This window comes from Pelophylax lessonae, assembly GCF_965119305.1.
Source record: "Pelophylax lessonae genome assembly, chromosome: 12".
NCBI classification, from domain to species: Eukaryota; Metazoa; Chordata; class Amphibia; order Anura; family Ranidae; genus Pelophylax; species Pelophylax lessonae.
The window spans coordinates 226,067,476-226,081,868 of record NC_138779.1 but is presented as its reverse complement, the minus strand read 5'-3'; the positions used below and the strand labels follow the sequence as shown (position 1 = coordinate 226,081,868).

At 50.5% G+C, this 14,393-nt stretch overlaps 1 protein-coding gene across 3 annotated transcripts in view; it reads right to left on the bottom strand.

The window, feature by feature from the left end:
- LOC309568468 (neuromedin-U receptor 2-like) overlaps positions 1-14,393 on the bottom strand; it is a 94,666-nt gene that overhangs the window by 12,962 nt on the left and 67,311 nt on the right. Inside the window, exon 1 of one of the 3 annotated variants that reach the window (XM_082274141.1) lies at positions 4,689-4,762. The exons of the other annotated variants lie outside the window; for them this stretch is intronic. The gene's annotated coding sequence lies outside the window, so the exon portion shown is untranslated. Of the gene's footprint in view, positions 1-4,688; positions 4,763-14,393 lie in introns of those variants that run through there. 3 annotated transcript variants of the gene reach the window in all.

Sequence of the window (14,393 nt, the reverse complement as noted above, 5' to 3'; positions counted from 1 at the left end):
GTGACACAATATACAGAGAGGGTGACGGTGACACAATATACAGAGAGGGGTGACGGTGACACAATATACAGAGAGGGCGACGGTGACACATTATACAGAGAGGGGTGACGGTGACACAATATACAGAGAGGGGTGACGGTGACACAATATACAGAGAGGGGTGACGGTGACACAATATACAGAGAGGGGTGACAGTGATACAATATACAGAGAGGGGTGACGCAATATACAGAGAGGGGTGACGGTGACACAATATACAGAGAGTGTGACACAATATACAGAGAGGGGTGACGGTGACACAATATACAGAGAGGGGTGACGGTGACACAATATACAGAGAGGGGTGACGGTGACACAATATACAGAGAGGGGTGACAGTGATACAATATACAGAGAGGGGTGACGGTGACACAATATACAGAGAGGGTGACGGTGACACAATATACAGAGAGGGGTGACGGTGACACAATATACAGAGAGTGTGACACAATATAAAGAGAGGGGTGACGGTGACACAATATACAGAGAGGGGTGACGGTGACACAATATACAGAGAGGGGTGACGGTGACACAATATACAGAGAGTGTGACACAATATACAGAGAGGGGTGACGGTGACACAATATACAGAGAGGGGTGACGGTGACACAATATAAAGAGAGGGGTGACGGTGACACAATATACAGAGAGGGGGTGACGGTGACACATTATACAGAGAGGGGTGATGGTGACACAATATACAGAGAGGGGTGACGGTGACACAATATACAGAGAGGGGTGACGGTGACACAATATACAGAGAGGGGTGACGGCGACACAATATACAGAGGGGGGTGACGGCGACACAATATACAGAGAGGGGTGACGGTGACACAATATACAGAGAGGGGTGACGGTGACACAATATACAGAGAGGGGTGACGGTGACACAATATACAGAGAGGGGTGACGGCGACACAATATACAGAGAGGGGTGACGGTGACACAATATACAGAGAGGGGTGACGGTGACACAATATACAGAGAGGGGTGACGGTGACACAATATACAGAGAGGGGTGACGGTGACACAATATACAGAGAGGGGTGACGGTGACACAATATACAGAGAGGGGTGATGGTGACACAATATACAGAGAGGGGTGACGTGACACAATATACAGAGAGGGGTGACGGTGACACAATATACAGAGAGGGGGTGACGGCGACACAATATACAGAGAGGGGTGACGGTGACACAATATACAGAGAGGGGTGACGGTGACACAATATACAGAGAGGGGTGACGGTGACACAATATACAGAGAGGGGTGACGGTGACACAATATACAGAGAGGGGTGACGGTGACACAATACACAGAGAGGGGTGACGGTGACACAATATACAGAGAGGGGTGACGGTGACACAATATACAGAGAGGGGTGACGGTGACACAATATACAGAGAGGGATGACAGTGATACAATATACAGAGGGGGTGACACAATATACAGAGAGGGGTGACGGTGACACAATATACAGAGAGGGGTGACAGTGATACAATATACAGAGAGGGGTGACGCAATATACAGAGAGGGGTGACGGTGACACAATATACAGAGAGGGCGACGGTGACACATTATACAGAGAGGGGTGACGGTGACACAATATACAGAGAGGGGTGACGGTGACACAATATACAGAGAGGGGTGACGGTGACACAATATACAGAGAGGGGTGACAGTGATACAATATACAGAGAGGGGTGACGCAATATACAGAGAGGGGTGACGGTGACACAATATACAGAGAGTGTGACACAATATACAGAGAGGGGTGACGGTGACACAATATACAGAGAGGGGTGACGGTGACACAATATACAGAGAGGGGTGACGGTGACACAATATACAGAGAGGGGTGACGGTGACACAATATACAGAGAGGGGTGACGGTGACACAATATACAGAGAGGGGTGACGGTGACACAATATACAGAGAGGGTGACGGTGACACAATATACAGAGAGGGGTGACGGTGACACAATATACAGAGAGGGGTGACGGTGACACAATATACAGAGAGGGGTGACGGTGACACAATATACAGAGAGGGTGACGGTGACACAATATACAGAGAGGGGTGACGGTGACACAATATACAGAGAGGGGTGACAGTGATACAATATACAGAGAGGGGTGACGGTGACACAATATACAGAGAGTGTGACACAATATACAGAGAGGGGTGACGGTGACACAATATACAGAGAGTGTGACACAATATACAGAGAGGGGTGACGGTGACACAATATACAGAGAGGGGTGACGGTGACACAATATACAGAGAGGGGTGACAGTGATACAATATACAGAGAGGGGTGACGGTGACACAATATACAGAGAGGGTGACGGTGACACAATATACAGAGAGGGGTGACGGTGACACAATATACAGAGAGTGTGACACAATATACAGAGAGGGGTGACGGTGACACAATATACAGAGAGGGGTGACGGTGACACAATATACAGAGAGGGGTGACGGTGACACAATATACAGAGAGGGGTGACGGTGACACAATATACAGAGAGGGGTGACGGTGACACAATATACAGAGAGGGGTGACGGTGACACAATATACATAGAGGGTGACGGTGACACAATATACAGAGAGGGGTGACGGTGACACAATATACAGAGAGTGTGACACAATATACAGAGAGGGGTGACGGTGACACAATATACAGAGAGGGGTGACGGTGACACAATATACAGAGAGTGTGACACAATATACAGAGAGGGGTGACGGTGACACAATATACAGAGAGGGGTGATGGTGACACAATATACAGAGAGGGGTGACGGTGACACAATATACAGAGAGGGGTGACGGTGACACAATATACAGAGAGTGTGACACAATATACAGAGAGGGGTGACGGTGACACAATATACAGAGAGGGTGACGGTGACACAATATACAGAGAGGGGTGACGGTGACACAATATACAGAGAGTGTGACACAATATACAGAGAGGGGTGACGGTGACACAATATACAGAGAGGGGTGATGGTGACACAATATACAGAGAGTGTGACACAATATACAGAGAGGGGTGACGGTGACACAATATACAGAGAGGGGTGACGGTGACACAATATACAGAGAGGGGTGACGGTGACACAATATACAGAGAGGGGTGACGGTGACACAATATACAGAGAGGGGTGACGGTGACACAATATACAGAGAGGGGTGACGGTGACACAATATACAGAGAGGGGTGACGGTGACACAATATACAGAGAGGGGTGACGGTGACACAATATACAGAGAGGGTGACGGTGACACAATATACAGAGAGGGGTGACGGTGACACAATATACAGAGAGGGGTGACGGTGACACAATATACAGAGAGGGGTGACGGTGACACAATATACAGAGAGGGTGACGGTGACACAATATACAGAGAGGGGTGACGGTGACACAATATACAGAGAGGGGTGACAGTGATACAATATACAGAGAGGGGTGACGGTGACACAATATACAGAGAGTGTGACACAATATACAGAGAGGGGTGACGGTGACACAATATACAGAGAGTGTGACACAATATACAGAGAGGGGTGACGGTGACACAATATACAGAGAGGGGTGACGGTGACACAATATACAGAGAGGGGTGACGGTGACACAATATACAGAGAGGGGTGACGGTGACACAATATACAGAGAGGGGTGACAGTGATACAATATACAGAGAGGGGTGACGGTGACACAATATACAGAGAGGGTGACGGTGACACAATATACAGAGAGGGGTGACGGTGACACAATATACAGAGAGTGTGACACAATATACAGAGAGGGGTGACGGTGACACAATATACAGAGAGGGGTGACGGTGACACAATATACAGAGAGGGGTGACGGTGACACAATATACAGAGAGGGGTGACGGTGACACAATATACAGAGAGGGGTGACGGTGACACAATATACAGAGAGGGGTGACGGTGACACAATATACAGAGAGGGGTGACGGTGACACAATATACAGAGAGGGTGACGGTGACACAATATACAGAGAGGGGTGACGGTGACACAATATACAGAGAGTGTGACACAATATACAGAGAGGGGTGACGGTGACACAATATACAGAGAGGGGTGACGGTGACACAATATACAGAGAGTGTGACACAATATACAGAGAGGGGTGACGGTGACACAATATACAGAGAGGGGTGATGGTGACACAATATACAGAGAGGGGTGACGGTGACACAATATACAGAGAGGGGTGACGGTGACACAATATACAGAGAGTGTGACACAATATACAGAGAGGGGTGACGGTGACACAATATACAGAGAGGGTGACGGTGACACAATATACAGAGAGGGGTGACGGTGACACAATATACAGAGAGTGTGACACAATATACAGAGAGGGGTGACGGTGACACAATATACAGAGAGGGGTGATGGTGACACAATATACAGAGAGTGTGACACAATATACAGAGAGGGGTGACGGTGACACAATATACAGAGAGGGGTGACGGTGACACAATATACAGAGAGGGGTGACGGTGACACAATATACAGAGAGGGGTGACGGTGACACAATATACAGAGAGGGGTGACGGTGACACAATATACAATGTGGAAGCTGTATAGAGGAAAGTGAACACTCACGGGATCTCCTCCAAATTCACCTAAATCTCTGGTAATGTCCCATTCACCAACACTCTCGACTGCTGGATGGATGGATGGATGGATGGATGGATGGTGTCCTGTCCTGCTGCACCTCCCTCCACGTCTCCCCTCACTGACACACTGCTGCACTCCCCATACTGACAATACACCAACTCTGTGTCATCTCCTGTGCCATCCTTCTCCCACCATCCTCCGACTGACATTATACACACCCCGTATACACACACACTGTATACACACACACACCATATACACACCCCGTATACACACACACCCCGTATACACACACACTGTATACACACACACACCATATACACACCCCGTATACACACACACCCCGTATACACACACACTGTATACACACATACCATATACACACCCCGTATACACACACACACACTGTATACACACATACACCCCATATACACACACACACACACCCCGTACACACACACCCCGTGTACACACACCCCGTATACACACACACACCCCGTATACACACACACACCCCGTACACACACACACACCCCGTACACACACACACACCCCGTGTACACACACACCCCATACACACACACCCCGTGTACACACACACCCCATACACACACCCCGTATACACACACACCCCATACACACACACACCCCGTATACACACACACCCCGTATACACACACACCCCGTATACACACACACACCCCGTACACACACACACCCCGTACACACACACCCCGTGTACACACACACCCCATACACACACCCCGTATACACACACACCCCATACACACACACACCCCGTACACACACACCCCGTATACACACACACCCCGTATACACACACACACCCCGTACACACACACCCCGTATACACACACACACACCCCGTATACACACACACACCCCGTGTACACACACACCCCGTATACACACACACACCCCGTACACACACACCCCGTATACACACACACCATATACACACACCCCGTACACACACACCCCGTGTACACACACACCCCATACACACACACCCCCCGTGTACACACACACCATATACACACACACACCCCGTGTACACACACACCATATACACACACACACCCCGTGTACACACACACCATATACACACACACACCGTGTACACACACACCCCGTATACACACACACCCCGTGTACACACACACCATACACACACACACCCCGTGTACACACACACAACCCGTATACACACACACAACCCGTATATATATATACACACACACACCCCGTGTACACACACACCATATACACACACACACACCCCGTATACACACACAAACCCCGTGTACACACACAAACCCCGTGTACACACACCCCATATACACACACACCCCGTGTACACACACACACCCCATATACACACACACCCCGTGTACACACACACACGCCCCATATACACACACACCCCGTGTACACACACACACACCCCATATACACACACACCCCGTATACACACACCCCCCGTATACACACACACCCCATGTACACACACACACACCCCGTATACACACACAACCCATATACACAAACACCCCATATACACACACACACCCCGTGTACACACACACACACACACCCCATATACACACACACCCTGTGTACACACACACCCCGTATACACACACACACCCCATATACACACACACCCCGTGTACACACACACACACCCCATATACACACACACCCCGTATACACACACACACCCCGTACACACACACACACCCCGTATACACACACACCCCATATACACACACACACACCCCGTATACACACACACCCAATATACACACACACCCCGTATACACACACACCCCATATACACACACACACCCCGTATACACACACACACCCCGTATACACACACACACACCCCATATACACACACACCCCGTATACACACACACCCCGTATACACACACACACCCCGTATACACACACACACCCAGTATACACACACACCCCATATACACACACACACACACACCCCGTATACACACACACACACCCCCCGTATACACACACACCCCGTATGTACACACACACCCCGTATACACACACACCCCGTATACACACACACACCCCGTACACACACACCCCGTATACACACACACACACCCCGTATACACACACACACCCCGTGTACACACACACCCCGTATACACACACACACCCCGTACACACACACCCCGTATACACACACACCATATACACACACCCCGTACACACACACCCCGTGTACACACACACCCCATACACACACACCCCCCGTGTACACACACACCATATACACACACACACCCCGTGTACACACACACCATATACACACACACACCCCGTGTACACACACACCATATACACACACACACCCCGTGTACACACACACCCCGTATACACACACACCCCGTGTACACACACACCATACACACACACACCCCGTGTACACACACACAACCCGTATACACACACACAACCCGTATATATATATACACACACACACCCCGTGTACACACACACCATATACACACACACACACACCCCGTATACACACACAAACCCCGTGTACACACACAAACCCCGTGTACACACACCCCATATACACACACACCCCGTGTACACACACACACACCCCATATACACACACACCCCGTGTACACACACACACGCCCCATATACACACACACCCCGTGTACACACACACACACCCCATATACACACACACCCCGTATACACACACCCCCCGTATACACACACACCCCATGTACACACACACACACCCCGTATACACACACAACCCATATACACACACACCCCATATACACACACACCCCGTGTACACACACACACACACCCCATATACACACACACCCTGTGTACACACACACCCCGTATACACACACACACCCCATATACACACACACCCCGTGTACACACACACACACCCCATATACACACACACCCCGTGTACACACACACACACCCCATATACACACACACCCCGTATACACACACACACCCCGTACACACACACACACCCCGTATACACACACACCCCATATACACACACACACACCCCGTATACACACACACCCAATATACACACACACCCCGTATACACACACACCCCATATACACACACACACCCCGTATACACACACACACCCCGTATACACACACACACACCCCATATACACACACACCCCGTATACACACACACCCCGTATACACACACACACCCCGTATACACACACACACCCCGTATACACACACACCCCATATACACACACACACCCCGTATACACACACACACACCCCCCGTATACACGCACACCCCGTATACACACACACACCCCGTATACACACACACCCCATATACACACACACACACACACCCCGTATACACACACACACACACACCCCGTATACACACACACACTGTATACACACACCCCGTATACACACACCCCGTATACACACACACCCCGTATACACACACACACTGTATACACACACACACACCCCATGTACACAAACACACTGTATACACACACACCCCGTATACACACACACCCCATGTACACACACACACACCGTATACACACACACCCCGTGTACACACACACACACCGTATACACACACACCCCATGTACACACACACACACCGTATACACACACACCCCATGTACACACACACACACCCCGTATACACACACACACTGTATACACACACCCCGTATACACACACCCCTTATACACACACACCCCGTATACACACACACACTGTATACACACACACCCCGTGTACACACACACACACACCGTATACACACACACCCCATGTACACACACACACACCGTATACACACACACCCCATGTACACACACACACACCCCGTATACACACACACACTGTATACACACACACACACACCCCATGTACACAAACACACTGTACACACACACACACCGTATACACACACACCCCATGTACACACACACACACCGTATACACACACACCCCATGTACACACACACACACACACACCGTATACACACACACCCCATGTACACACACACCCCGTATACACACACACACTGTATACACACACCCCGTATACACACACCCCGTATACACACACACACTGTATACACACACACACTGTATACACACACACACTGTATACACACACCCCGTATACACACACACACTGTATACACACACCCCGTATACACACACACCCCGTATACACACACACACTGTATACACACACACACACCCCATGTACACAAACACACTGTATACACACACACCCCGTATACACACACACCGTATACAAATGCTCATCCTTTCTTTTCTGGATGATCAGCCCTGAGGAAGCCAATCTGGGAAATGCCTCACCCCACCCCCAGTGATCAGATGGAGGGAGATATGGATGAATGGATAGATGAAAATATGGATGGATTGAGATATGGGTGGATGGATAATGGTTGGGGATATGGATGAATAGATGGATGGAGATATTGATGGAGATATGGATGAATGGATAGATGAAAATATGGATGGATGGATGGATTGAGATATGGATGGATTGAGATATGGATGGATGGAGATACGGATTGAGGGATGGATAGATATATGGATGGATTGAGATATGGATGGATGGATAATGGATGGAGATATGGAGGGATTAATGGAGACATAGAGGGATGGAGTCTCAGGCCTGCTCTGCTTGATACAGAGAGGGTTAAATACCCACACAGTAGCGGTCCCCCTCCCCCGGTGCCAGGCTGTGACAGAGCTGGCAGCAGATGGAGACAGATGGGACCCATGCGTCATTATACTGTATATATATATACACACACAATGGCCCCTATGGTGGAAGAACCTCCACTGTCACCCTCTGGTGGTAATGCTTTGTACTGCCAGAGAAGGATGGCCCCCAGGCGGTTGCCCTCCTGACCTGTGATTGGTTGGGGTCTCTGATATTCTCTGTCCTATGAAGAGGAAGGGGGTGGAGCCATTGTCTCTATAGATGTAGAATGGTGAGGTCTCTGGTTGCCAGGATATGGATGATGGCCTTGATGCGGAGGCTCCCCATCCACAATACAAGAAAACGGCCTTGCAAGTGAATCACATTATTGATTGTATTCACCCTCCCCCCTCCCTCCATGGAAATCTCCCCCCCCCCCTTCATATGAGTAATGCTGGAGGAATTCTCATCCAGAGTAGAGGTTGGGGAGGAGCTCTGCTGCCATCAAGTGGGAGAACAAATTTCAGAAATTTGTGAACACGGCCAAGAATTCCCATCATTGTCATCTCTGAGAGAACATCTCAGGCCAGGAAGAAGATGGCGACCCTGGGTGATGCCTGGATAAAGATGGTGCTGTCCTCCTGGAGAGGAGATCAGAAGAAGGCATTGTCCGGGAGTACTGTGATCTCTGGGAGGGGGATGTTAATCAGTCCTGGAAGAGTCCCACTGACACATTACTAGGGGGCAGCACTGAGCTGTATAGAATGGCAGCCTGTAGGGGGCAGCACTGAGCTGTATATAATGGCAGCCTGTAGGGGGCAGCACTGAGCTGTATAGAATGGCAGCCTGTAGGGGGCAGCACTGAGCTGTATATAATGGCAGCCTGTAGGGGGCAGCACTGAGCTGTATATAATGGCAGCCTGTAGGGGGCGGCACTGAGTTGTATATAATGGCAGCCTGTAGGGGGCAGCACTGAGCTGTATATAATGGCAGCTTGTAGGGGGCGGCACTGAGCTGTATATAATGGCAGCCTGTAGGGGGCGGCACTGAGTTGTATATAATGGCAGCCTGTAGGGGGCAGCACTGAGCTGTATATAATGGCAGCCTGTAGGGGGCAGCACTGAGCTGTATATAATGGCAGCCTGTAGGGGGCAGCACTGAGCTGTATATAATGGCAGCCTGTAGGGGGCAGCACTGAGCTGTATATAATGGCAGCCTGTAGGGGGCAGCACTGAGCTGTATATAATGGCAGCCTGTAGGGGGCAGCACTGAGTTGTATATGATGGCAGCCTGTAGGGGGCAGCACTGAGTTGTATATAATAGCAGCCTGTAGGGGGCAGCACTGAGTTGTATATAATGGCAGCCTGTAGGGGGCAGCACTGAGTTGTATATAATGGCAGCCTGTAGGGCTCGGGCCTGTCTTTGGGCCTAGTGATGGTGTTACAATCACCTCCAGAGACAACTTGGCGAGATGTAAAAAGGAAGCTTAATCTTTGTAGAGAGGAATTTCTTGTCCCACTGAGTTTGTGGTCCATAAATATTTATGAAATGTAGATCTTGCCCCTCCACAGAGACATCCAGGACCATACACCGTCCAATCTCCATAACCCGCTGACACCTTACCATGCCATTAAGAAGTACAGCAACTCCGCTGTAAGGCTCAGCCGCAAGAGACCAGAAGGAGGGCCCCCGCCTCCACTCCCTCTTTGCCAGGTGGACATCGGCTATTTAGCCGGTGTAACGTGAGAATTACCTACCCCGTGAGAAAAACCTACCCTCGTCACTTCCGGGCATGAACAGCTGAGCAGCGCAGCAGTGCGCATGCTCAGAGCCCCGGAGACCTAATGAAAAAGATAAGGAGCTGAATACAGGGCATGCGCAGTAGTATGAAAGTATTAGGGTGTCCGTGAAAAAAACCTACCCACGCGGCGGTGACATGAAAACAGCTGTACTACAATATGAATCATCTCCGCTCCTTCCCCTGACACTTCACTGATGTCGGCTAGTAAATATAAAAGCGGCTGGCGGCTCCGTTATGTATCTTCTCATACACCCGCCGCCGCTTTTATATTTAGTAGCCGACATCAGTGAAGTGTCAGGGGAAGGAGCGGAGATGATTCATATTGTAGGGCAGCTGTTTTCATGTAACGGCCGCGTTATACACACTGAGGGTGCACCAGAAGTGACGAGGGTAGGTTTTTCTCACGGGTAGGTAATTTTCACGGAACACCGGCTCTCTCCCAAACATAAATAATCCGCATCCATCTCACTGAGCTAAAATAAGGCCGAATTACCCTCACAGATTTCATGTAGCCCCCTCCTAGGTAGGTGCTAGGATAACCCATAGGGGGGGCTCTGCCTGCTTATCAGGAGGGTCCGATTGTTTACCTAGGCTGTCATGTGTTCCCAGGTGTGACTGTTGAGCTTGAGGAGTCTCCCCACTGTGTCCAGCGAGGGCTCTTATTGGGCAGTGGAGGAAACCTGACCAATAGCACACCAGGGCTTGTATCTATCTCAGAGGGCAGAATCTGCCTCAATGCATCCTGGGATGTGGTATAAGTCTGAGGGGAGCACATGATAGGGCGTCTTTGGCGGTAAGCAGGAGGAGGGTGACGGCTGTCTCTCCTTCTGTCAGCGTATGGGAAGGTCTTTGGCAGGAAGCAGAGTCCCGGGAGGAGGGTGACGGCTGTCTCTCCTCCTGTCAGCGTATGGGAAGGTCTTTGGCAGGAAGCAGAGTCCCGGGAGGAGGGTGACGGCTGTCTCTCCTTCTGTCAGCGTATGAGAAGGTCTTTGGCAGGAAGCAGAGTCCCGGGAGGAGGGTGACGGCTGTCTCTCCTCCTGTCAGCGTATGGGAAGGTCTTTGGCGGTCGGCCTAGAGGACGGAAGGTTGAGCTGAGCTGCAGAGAGGGATCCAGAGTGCTGAGGACAGAGTGGAGCTGCTGGGGCAGAGGTTTCCAGGAAAGCAGTGTTGTGAGTACTGTAAACTGCCCCGGGGTCTGCCTAGGATAGGGGACCAAGGTCAGAGAGATCCAGGAGCCAGCTACCCAGGAGGAAGCTTAGAAAGGGGGTGCCAGAGTCTAAGCCCTGAAGAGAAGTGTGTAAAGAGGGTGCCGATGCGGGCCCTGAAGAGAAGTGTGTAAAGAGGGTGCCAATGGGGGCCCTGAAGAGAAGAGGGTGCAGATGCGGGCCCTGAAGAGAAGTGTGTAAAGAGGGTGCCGATGCGGGCCCTGAAGAGAAGTGTGTAAAGAGGGTGCCGATGCGGGCCCTGAAGAGAAGTGTCCAACTCATCCCTTCCCCCATCCAAGTTCTCAATAAACCAAAGATACGGGAATGTTCCTTGTCTCAGTGCTCACACCTGGAACATGCCTAAATGTGCTCTTGTTGCTAGCGGTAACCCTGGAGGACCCACATCCAGCAAAACGGCTGGGAATGCTGCTACATTATGCTGGTAACATTAATCGTTGTCACCTTTATCGGAGTGGGAACTGCCATCGGGGTGATTGAGGTGGGGCGTTTCTTAGCCTGAGCTCCCTCCCCCATTACAGGAGACCCTGACCTCTTTAGAGAACACGTTACTCCATCCTCCTCCATCGGAGACACGGATTTACAAGACTCCTCCTCCACTCTCAGATAAAGTCCCAAACTTGTTTCCCAGAGGTAAATCATCTACCTCTAAAGATGAAACTGAGGAGGTTAAAAGACAGGACTATCTTATCCCCCTCCTCCCCACCTTAGTCCACTCTCCTCCCAGATGATGAAGCATTACCCTGAAAGGTCTCATCTACATCACTAGTGGCAAATTTTCCCTTCTTCACCTTCGGACCTCAACTAGAAGTCTTAGGCTGCCCCAGGGAAGGCCCTGATGAAGCGGTCACCTCAGATTTGCCCCTTTGGCAGCCTCAGCCAATCTCGATGACTTAGATACATTTGGGCACCTGAAGCACTACTGGGGAAGAACACACAGAAGTAGACACCAACATAGTAGGGAGCACAGAATGGGGAGCAGACACAAGAGGGGCCACACCTTCAGATTGGGAAACTGACACCTGGGGGGGCCTCTCAGAACTAGCTGAAACCCCTTACTGACCACTACGTTCCTCCTCCTCCATCCTGAGCAGCTCTTCCACCACCCCCGACTGATTATGGAGGGCTTCAGGGCAAAGGCTATAGGGGTGACCTAACTTCTTACAGAGATCACAACAAATACTATTGCTGTCCTTTGCCCTGACAGAGGGAACATTTCTGCACAGAACAGGAGCTTAAAAAATGTCCCTTTTCACCACAGCGATGACACGGCTTTAGTTGTCCTGCATAAAAAGTAATGATCCTATCACGACCTATAAAGGCAGACGAAGGGATGTGCTTAAAGCGGAGTTCCGGGCACAGATGTCATTTTTCAATAAACATACCCCCGGGACAGTCAGGGATAATACATTCCACAATGGCTAGCCTCTGATCTGTCCCGGTTCGCACTTACCTGCAAGAAGAAATACTTACTTAGAAAATTTCTTCCACAGCGTTTCCATCTCTCTTGTGGGCAGCTGAAGCCGGCGCGGTCCTCTTCTGTGTCTTCTTCCGCGTCTTCTTGTCCCAGAATGCGCCGCACCGGCCCCTCTCGTCACTTCCTGCCTCGCTATGATTCCTGGGAGCTGAACGTCATCGCTCCCAGGAATCAATGCGCCGCACCGGCCCCGCTCGTCACTTCCGGTGCGGCGCCGCATTCCTCCACAGCTTCTGGGCATGCCCAGAAGCTGTTTAGCATGGGAATGTGGCGTCGCCCGGAAATGACGAGCGGGGCCGGTGCCGTCGCATTGATTCCTGGGAGCTGTGACGTTCAGCTCCCAGGAATCATAGCGAGGCAGGAAGTGACGGGGTGAGCCGCGGCTCCGAGGGAGGAAGTAC